Source organism: Oculina patagonica, chromosome 8 (genome assembly GCF_052425735.1).
Source record: "Oculina patagonica isolate OP01 chromosome 8, crgOcupat, whole genome shotgun sequence".
NCBI lineage: Eukaryota > Metazoa > Cnidaria > Anthozoa > Scleractinia > Oculinidae > Oculina > Oculina patagonica.
Window position 1 is genome coordinate 9,590,854 of NC_135765.1, and position 10,167 is coordinate 9,601,020.

The 10,167-nt window shown below is 36.9% G+C and overlaps 1 long non-coding RNA gene across 1 annotated transcript; it reads right to left on the reverse strand.

Annotated features, from left to right (window-relative positions):
- Positions 1 to 3,814: 3,814 nt before the first annotated feature.
- On the reverse strand, positions 3,815 to 7,796 carry LOC144663346 (uncharacterized). The gene is made up of 4 exons (XR_013572601.1): positions 7,753 to 7,796; positions 5,725 to 5,857; positions 4,797 to 4,870; positions 3,815 to 3,897 (listed from the first exon to the last, which is right to left on the reverse strand). It is a non-coding gene; the product is annotated as an uncharacterized LOC144663346 (long non-coding RNA).
- Positions 7,797 to 10,167: the final 2,371 nt, after the last annotated feature.

Consider the following 10,167-nt stretch of genomic DNA (forward strand, 5'->3'; position numbering starts at 1 on the left):
GGCAACCCTATGCCAGACTAGACACCGGTAATCCTTACCCTGTCCATGCTTTTATAAGAACTTTATCACTATTAGTGTTTTTAAAAACCATCTCTCAACGACATTGCTGGGATGATTTTATTCACGTTTAGGAACGTCTCTTTCTCTTCCGAGTTTATATTCCTATTTTGGATTTAATTCGTCATATGGCTTATCAGTTTTCCGGCAAATGATTCCCTATTCTAGACCAAAACTCTCTGATTTCTATTCCCTATCCCAGACTAAACTGCTTGAAAACCATAACCCTTCACAGCGGCACATACTTATATAGCCCAACAGGTGTTATTGGACAAACGTGCTTCCATGCAGGATTATATAAGACAAATAGGTGGAAAGTCAATCTAACCTAGTTTTGAGCTTAAATTAAAAAAAAACGTTTTTTTTTTTACTTTAACGTTATATGTCACACTAGTGTGAGGCGTGGAGATCTTTTACTAGTTCACTTTGTTTGGTTAAAGAAAGTGTTTTTACTTGCTTAATGAGCCAACGGCTCACTTCACCTCACTACCTCCTTTTCAGAAAACTTTCTATTACACACGAGACCAATAGATGGAAAGTAGAATTTAACGTTATGTCAAGTTTTGAGCTAAAATTAAAAATTACAATCTTCACTTAAATTTTATAGCGGAGCACCATGGGTAAGGAAATTTGGTAAACCCATGAATCCGAAAAGAATTGGTTATCGAGTGAGCGTACGCAAGCACGCTCGCCCGCCCGCCCGCGCGCATGCACCTACAGTCTCTTGGGGAGGGGGGAAGTAGCTCAAGACAACCTGACCGGGGGTAGGCTTTTATAGATTGTGCTCCTAAAAGTGGCATATTATGCTACTAGCAGTGCTCAAAATTTTGCCAAATTATGCAAAAATTATGCCAGAATTCCCAAATTATGCTTCTGATTTCCGAAATTATGCTCACAAAATGACGTAGATTCTATACATAGAGGTGCGCAATAACGACACCAAATTATGATGTTTTTTAAATAAACTGTTGTTGTAAATTTATTTGTGTTTATGGCAGTTTATCACGGCCGTCAGCTGTCCAAATTAGCTGCTCGCATCTCTAAACCGTTTGTAAAATGCCTCCAACGACTTAACAATCACAATTGTATAGCTAAAACACGCATTGCAAGAACAAACTACCTAAATTTCATTTATTTCTGTAGAAAGTACACCATATTTACTACATTTTATGAATTTATGCTCCAAAAAGTGCTAAAAATTGCTAATTATGCCGTGGCAGTGCTCGTTTCACAAATTATGCTTTTTAGCTCCAATTATGCCAAAAATTATGCTAGCACAATCTATAAAAGCCTAACCGGGGGAAGAGAATGTCATCTTATCATATAAGGAACAATAAGGTAAACGTCGGCTTGTATATTTGATATATTGGTCATCCATGTTATCGCCAAATGACAGCTGTCAAAACAAGGTATCCACTGGTCAGTATCACATGCCCATATCGCGGGCTCAGGAGTACAACTCATCGAAGTCTTGTGTTTTTTTAAGCTGACCGCTGATCAGGATATAGTTTTCCATTGAATCGCGAGCTCAAATCTTGCTTGTTTTGTCTAGGGTTATGACAGGATTTTGTAAGCGCAATAATTTTCGATTTGAGCTGACGATTTATTTCGGCTATGGATCTTTCTTGAGTAGTATACGTTTACTGAGAGTATTTTCACAAAATTTTAACAACCAGAAAGTAAGTGTGGAGCTCGACTTTAAGGCTTGGCTTAATCTATATATTATGTCGCAACAGCTGGAGGCGTGGTGACCTGACGTTTAGAGTGCTGGACTCCTCAAAAGGTCCAAGATCTAGCCCTGGCCGGGGCCACTCATTCACTGTTCAGTTCTTAAACAAAACACTTTACGTACTCTCATAGTGTGCCCTTCTCCAGCAGTGAACTCATGATCAAATCACACACATATAGTTACTTGTCCACACGAAATTAGTGCAAAACTGTTCACTCTACGATACGTGACCAGTTCAAATTTAGAAATGGTAGATTACTCAGTTTCTATCCGTTTTCACTTCTTAGGAAACTACACGCTTCTTAGGTAACTTTTTCACCAGTAACCTAAAGGATAAAACTTTTATATTATTTAAAGAGTGACCATCATGGAAACCCCAGTGTTCGTATCGTAAGTTTTTGACCGCAGTTGAAAGAGCATTTTTAAGTAAATTTACAACCCTTATAAATTAAAGTTAATGTGGCAACCAAGACAAGCTTTCCGTCACGCTCAAAGATCATCCTTTGCTCACGAGCAAACAACATCTGATTTCACGCTCGGCCAATCACATACGGGCTTTCACGCAAACAGGTTGTCATAGTGATTTTCCCCAGTTTATCCTTTCCATGTGCGAAATTCTTTCTCGGATAAATCCCGGCGTTTTCTCCCAAGTTTCTCAACCTCGTCAGCTTCGAAGCGAAGTTCATCACCTGTTTTCGAATCATGCACAAGTGAACGTGAGATAACCATCTCGGTCTTTTACCACTGCCTGGCTTTTTCTTTTCTTGGGCTATAGGTCGAACGCACTCCCCTAATCTCTGATTACTACCAGTTTATATGAGATACATTGGTAAAGTGAGAATTGTTTTTCCAAACGTGGCGAACTCCCAGTTTGACTGCCCCCACAATTAAACACGCATTATAAAATAAGCGCTTTCTGTATCTTTTCAGAACAATATAGCTAAATTGGCCAAGAATTGAAAATTTTAAAACAATTTAACCATAAACGTCGGTCTGTGCATCTTTGTAGGGACTGCTGAGATCTAACCTATAACTTTAATATTTGTTGAATGATTTTATCAATGTTTACTACGGATGGCAATCTATCTCAAGTGATCGACGAGCCTGTCGGATGTTAAGTTGCAGCTATTAAGTATAAAGAATCGAATTTAAAAAGCTTTTTACATGTAAACATACTTTACAAGACTTTCTTAAGGTAACGTTAAGTTCGAACCGACTAAAATTAAGAGGGTTGCATTTAAAAAACCCAATTGAAAATGTAGGATACGCTAGAAAATGTCATTGCGTTTTTCTCTTGGTTCCTGATGACACCTCGTCTTTAGTGATTGGTTGCATTAAAATGGTAACTTCTGTTCTTTTATCCTTGGGATATAATAAAACTTGTTTAAATCCTCGATATTGGCGAATGATTGCACAAAACTTCAAACGCGGCCAAAGTCTGAGAAAGTGTTTAATCAGTCTATTTCTTCGTATCAGCTCTCTACTCTTCGCTTTCTTTGATAAAACTCTGTCTTTGGTCAATGCAAAATTCTGAGCAACACAAATGCGTTGCTGGTTATTGATCCTTCAGGTTGTGTTTAATTTATGATGAATAATAACGTTTTCTTTTCCTCTCTGGTTGAAAAATGAATCTTATGACAGATAGCAAATAAGCTCACATGTGATAGACATATGCAAAACTATTGTTCGACGATGACCGATGCTCGATGGCGATGGCTACAGGTCACCAACCGACACTGAAAGGGGTGGTTACCCTGTGGGCATCACATGAAAACGTCTGTTGAGAAATTTTCATTGGTCTAAGAGTTTTGATAAATGAGAAAAAGGTTTCAATGGGTTGAGTAATTATTTATTTTATATTTTTTAATAAATTTTTAATGTGTCAGCACACGACGGGTAATGCTGCAGAGTCATGGGACTACGGTGAGATCTTTTAAATGACGGTTAGTCAAAGAGAACAATGAATGAATTCAATCAGTCAACCACTTTATTACCATTTTCATTTACAGATGAAAAGTATATTAAAGTCGCAGTTATGTGGTCACATCAGTAGACAATGTCATCACTTGTCATGGTGTATTAACGTGATATGAAAGGAACAATAATAGTTTCTGAAAAAGAAAAATGCCGTTAATAAAAAAAATAGACATGCTTGATTTCCAAGTGCTTTTAAACGAGTATTCAGTTTCGTACAAAAGAAGCGCGGCCTGGGCAACATCCCCCTAAGTCTTCATACAATCAAAGGCCAGTACGTAAAGGACCGTAAAGCTGTCCAGAGAATTTCATGGCGACCTCTTCCGAAATGGTCTCCACTCTTTTAAGTCTTCCCTAATAATAACACAACAACAAGAAAGCATCGAAAAGAGTTGTGCTTGAGACTGTGAAAAATGGCGGACGTGATGCTTAACTTTCGATTCGTATAACAATTTGGTTCTCTTCTGGATCATATTGATCAGCTACAGTTTACTACATCTCTTGTCAAAATTACGGTCAATACGGAATACATTTTCTAACAACTAGCATTCAATATAATGCGGCATTGACTGAAAGACTGAAATTAGTAGACACTTATGGTCATTCAGCGGGTTTTATCGAAAATCTACGAACTGATTGGTTCTTTCAGTAATCGCGCACTCGTTATTAATAATTAATTACCAGCAATAACGAAATTAAAGTTGAGAAGCACCATTCTCAAACTCGGTAATAATTCAGAAAGTTAAAACAAGGTAATTCATAACCGTGAAGGAGGTTTTGATGCCCTGTCTTAATAAGCATAGATATTTACGGTTTTATTTCTCCATTTACTTCATAGTTTTTGTTTCGATTGAGAAGATATATGATATATCGAGTTTTTCTCACTCTCTTCTCGGTGTTTGGATATCCTCATGAAACACCGTCACGCGTGCTGATATATTACTTCTAAAACTCTAATGTCTCATTTAAACGCCGTCAAACATCAAAATAAATTTTTTGATTTATCCCGGCAGCCTTCGTTTGGATTCAAACTAACCTGTCCTCCGCCTCCATGCATCTAAGTGGCCTTTTACACCGATCATAGTTTGGATCACATCTCTGCCATTTTTTCTGTGAGAATTAAGTCAGAAGTAATTTAAATGATAACCTGGTGCAAAACATTGAAATTGATGGCGGACTAACGGAAAATAATATTCTATCTAGAACTCTTATTCTGTAATGTAATAACGGAAAATAACATTCTATCCAGAACTCTTATTCTGTTATGTAATATTTGTAATTGTAAATGTCTGTAGCAGTTTTTAAGTCGGCTTCCTTGATAACTAATTCTAAGCAATGAAAGGGATCCGTGTTGAAATTAACTGTCTGTCTGTCTGTCTGACTTTCTGTCTGTGTGTCTGTCTGTGTGTCTGTCTGTGTGTCTGTGTGTCTGTCTGTCTGTCTGTCTGTCTGTGTGTCTGTGTGTCTGTCTGTCTGTCTGTCTGTCTGCTTTACTGGGCCCAGTTGCTCAAAGGATGGATAACGCTATCCAGTGAATAATTCTTAACAAAACATGCTACGCTTTCCACCTGATGGTGTATCATCCGGAGGATAAGGCTTTCCACACTTTGAAAAACTTGGGCCAGCTGGTGGTTAACTGATCTTTCAATTCTAATGCTGTATCTTTTAGCTTGCTCACTTTTCTTCGTGAGCCAGTTTGCGGGAGAGGGGGGAGAGTTCAAAACGCTACAGGAATCAAACTTATAATTATTGTAAAGCGTCGAAAAATGTTCTAGTGGCAGTCACGTGCCAATATGATATCAATCACGCCGAATGACGTCATGCAGTAAAAAAGTCCGCCATCTTGTATCCTTCACCTTGGATTTCAAAATCTCCACACGGTTTTGGTTAGCAAATTCGTAAGGTTCAGCAATAAATCGTTCTGTCTCATTCTCTTTATTTTACTTAATTACTGTTAATTTTACCAAATTGTACAAATTGCTTCGACGTTCTCTGGATCCAGTGACTTCTTCATGTGCATTAACAGCCGCGGCATAAGAGAGGCAAAGCACGAGGACCAAAAGAGCAATTGCTCGAACCATCTCAATCGTGGAATTCCTTGACAAAATAAATAAAGGAAAATACATTAATACTTTGTTGAAAACCGAAAAGACTGAAGAGAATCTATTGTATAGCCGTTTCTGATGATTGGATCTTGCGCCATCAGATTTGCGTGTTGGCTATTTATAAACGATTTTTCTGCAAACCAGAAACCATTTATTTTAAAGCACATATAACCCTCGGACATACATAATTTATCCAAATACGAACAGTTGGCTAATACAAGTACTGCATGCATGCGCCTATCTTAATAAACAAGCGAAATGAACTAATGGAATAGCTGGTGGCAAGCGGGTATTGTAGAAACGCAATTCCCGCGAAAACTAAAGTGACATATGATTTAGACGTCGAATTTATGGATTCAGGAAAACCCTTAAAAAAGGCAAAAAAAATTGCGCAATAAGTTTCAGCTATTTTTTCTTTCTGTATAAAAAATAACTTATAAGAATGAACCAAATTCAAAACATTGTGTATCAGTTATATTTAGCAGTGAAATCACAATCAAATCACACACATACAGTTACTTTTCCACACGACAATTTGTGCAAAACTGTTTACACTACGAAACGTGAACCAGTTCAAATTAAGGACATGGCGGACTTCTCAGTTTCATCTATAAACAGTAATCCGAAATATAAATGAAAAAGGATTGGCAAATAATACAAATAATAAAAAACATTTCTATTCAAGGTGACTCGTTCTGATGTGAACTCAAAACTTAATTCTCACCTGCTCGGACCTAAATTATTTCCGAAACGAGTTCATATCAGTGTTATCGTAATAAGTTTAACAAAGTCTGACAGTAGTATATATAAGGTGCATGACTAATGATAATAACTAACAACGAATACGACTCAGTAAAGTTGAAATATAACCCACGAAGATCTAACCTCTTGATAACTCGAGCCAAAACCGTTCTCGCTTGGACTCCATCACTAAGCTTAACAATGTGCAGTTTTACCCCTTATTTCTCGTATTACCGATTTCAGACTCGAGCCAGTTTTTGTTTCCCTTGGAGGTTCTAGAAATTGGGGCGACACTGTAAATGTCATTTATTTTGATAATAGGTATGTGGGTAAGAGTAGGGTTAAAGAAGTGCAGGTAGTCTAGTGATGCGAGTAGTTGGCTATTAGCACTGCTCAAGAATTAACTATTTTTTAACAAGCGTGCTGTACTAATGCAATAGCTGGTGGGAATCGGGTATTGTAGAAACATAATTCCCGCGGGAACTAAAGTGACATATGATTTAAACGTCAAATTTTTGGATCCAGAAAACCTTTCAAAAAGATAGAAAGAAAAACAGATTGCGCAAAAAGTATTGGTTAATTTTTCTTTCGATAAACAAAAAAATACATATAAGAACGAGCGAAGACGAAAACATTATATATAAAATTCAGCAGTGAACTCAAAATCAAATCACACTGACATACAGTTACTTATCTACACGAGAATTTGTGCAAAACTGTTCACTCTACGATATGTGAACCAGTTCAAATTTAGAAATGGTAGATTGCTCGATCGGTTTCTATCATTTTTCTTAGTATTTGCACATTTCTTAGGTAACTTTTTCACCAGTACCCTGAAATGTGAAACTGTTATAGTATTTAAATAGTGGCTATCACGGAAATACCCCTGTAATGGTATGCTAAGTTTTTGGTCGCAGTTAAAAGTGCATTTTTTTCGAAGATCAGAACTTACTAAGCTAAAATCTAAGGGAGGGAAACGAAAATTGCGCGTTTAATTTTTCAGGTCGATGATCCTTATAAAAAAAGAAACCAGTTCACATACAAATAAAATAACAAATTTGACTCATCTTTGTTTCTTAGTCACTAATAATAACTTTTTCTATTGCGAATCGATATGATTCGAAAAAAGGAATAGAGCAAACTTACCTCAATAGTGGTGTTTAGTACGTATCTCTTGAATAGCAGTTCAACCTTCGATGAATGAAGACAAGACTTATACGTGTTCTCAGATATATGAAGGATCTTTTGCTGATTGGTTCACGTGTTAATTGGTATGCCACGTCTCCCACGAATAGAAACAAAGAAAGATTGACCTGTTTGAGTCACTAATGCGGTTGACAAAAATTACCTTGATTTCAGACTCGAACCAACTTTTGTTTCCCTTAAGGGTTCCAGAAAACGGGGTTTCACTGTAAATGTCATTTATTTTGTGTTATTTTATTCTAGGTATGTGGGTAAAAGTAGGACAAGTAAGGTTAAAGAAGTGCAGGTAGTCTAGTGATGCGAGTAGTTGGCTATTAGCACTGCTCAAGAATAACCTATTTTTAACAAGCGCGGTGAACTAATGGAATAGCTGGTGGAAAGCGGGTATTGCAGGATCGTAATTCCCGCGGAAATTAGAGTGCATATGATTTAGACGTCGAATTTTTGGATCCAGAAAACCTTTCAAAAAGAAAGAAAGAAAACCAAATTGCGCAAAAAGTATTAGCTAATTTTTCTTTTAGCAAATAAAAAAATACAGTCGACTCCCGATAACTCGAACCGTTGCTAACTCCAACATCGCGCTAACTCGAACCAAAATCGATTTCCCCTGGGTTACGTTATAAATTTACTGTAACTTTACCCTCGGTAACTCGAACCCTCGATAACTCGATTCTCCCGCTAACTCGAACCAATTTTCATTTCCCTTCAAGCCATTTTCTATATAATTTTACCCTCGATAACTCGAACCATTTCTGTCAATACGTGACAAGTCAAAACAAACAGTGTACTGTAGTCCAAAACGTTGAGTTTATTTTGAAATAAAAACGTACACGAGTAAGAACGCCCCTCAAAACACGAACTGTGCCACGTCACTGATATGCTACAGACGTTCGTTTGCGGACGTTGATGCCAATTCCTTCAAATCCGACCTTAGAAAACTTTAAAGGATTATCGCCAGGGATTAACTGACTTTTTCTCGAAAAGTATATCGCATAAACTCTGTAGCAGTAGCATATAGCATTAGCGTTGTTCTCGTTGAAACCTGCAAAGTTCGCAGGTAATTTGCTATGTTTTACGTTACGTTCTCATGTATATCTGATTGATAGTGCTTGTTCCTTTCTCTTTCGGCTTATCTATACTCTAATTACATTTGTTTATTTCAAATGTACACTGGTCTACACCGTTCTATGAATAGAAAATCAGTTAACACCCTTTCTTTCTTATTTCTGGTCATTTGTTTTCAATTCCCGATAACTCGAACCATTTTCAATATCCCTTAAAGGTTCGAGTTATCGAGTAGACTACCTGCACTTCTTTAACCTTACTTGTCCTACTTTTACCCACATACCTAGAATAAAACTAGTGGTAACCACAGGTTAGAAAGTGCGGGCCTTGACGCACTTAGACAAGGTACTGGTAGGCAGTGCCGATAATTATAAATAAACGACTGAACAAGGAGGACTGAAATGATCAAATGGACAATAGACAATTATTATGAGTAACGCGTCACGCAAGGATTTTTCGCACGCGGTGCAGTGTGAATTTAGATGTACTTTTACCCACATACCTAGAATAAAATAACACAAAATAAATGACATTTACAGTGAAACCCCGTTTTCTGGAACCTCCAAGGGAAACAAAAGTTGGTTCGAGTCTGAAATTAAGGTAATTTTTGTCAACCGCATTAGTGACTCAAACAGGTCAATCTTTCTTTGTTTCTATTCGTGGGAGACGTGGCATACCAATTAACACGTGAACCAATCAACAAAAGATTTCTCATATAATTATCTGAGAACACGTATAAGTCTTTTTAAAGTCCTTCCCTTTGATATCAGCTTAGTGAGTTCTGTCTCGAATAAAAATGCTCTTTAACTGCGGCCAAAAACTTACGATATGATAACCGAGGTCTTCCGTGATTGCCACTACTTTTAAAAATAATATAAATATTTTATACTTTAGGTCACTGGTGAAACGTTTACCTAAGAAATGCGCATATATACTATGAAAACTGATAAAAAACCGGAGTAAACTACCATTTTAAATTTGAACTAGTTCACATTTCATATAAAGTGAACAGTTTTGCACTAATTTCGTTTAGGCAAGTAACTGTAGGTCAGTGTGATTTGATTATGGGTTCACTGCTGAATTTCATATATAATGTTTTCGATTTCGCTCATTCTTATATGTAGTTTTCTTATTTACGGAAAAAAAAAATTTGCTAAAACTTTTTGCGCAATTTGGTTTTCTTTTATTTCGTTTTGAAAGGTTTTCTGAATCCAAAAATTAAACGTTAAAATCCTATGTCACGGCTAGTTTCCGCGGGAATTCGTTCCTACAATACCTGCTTTCCACCAGCTA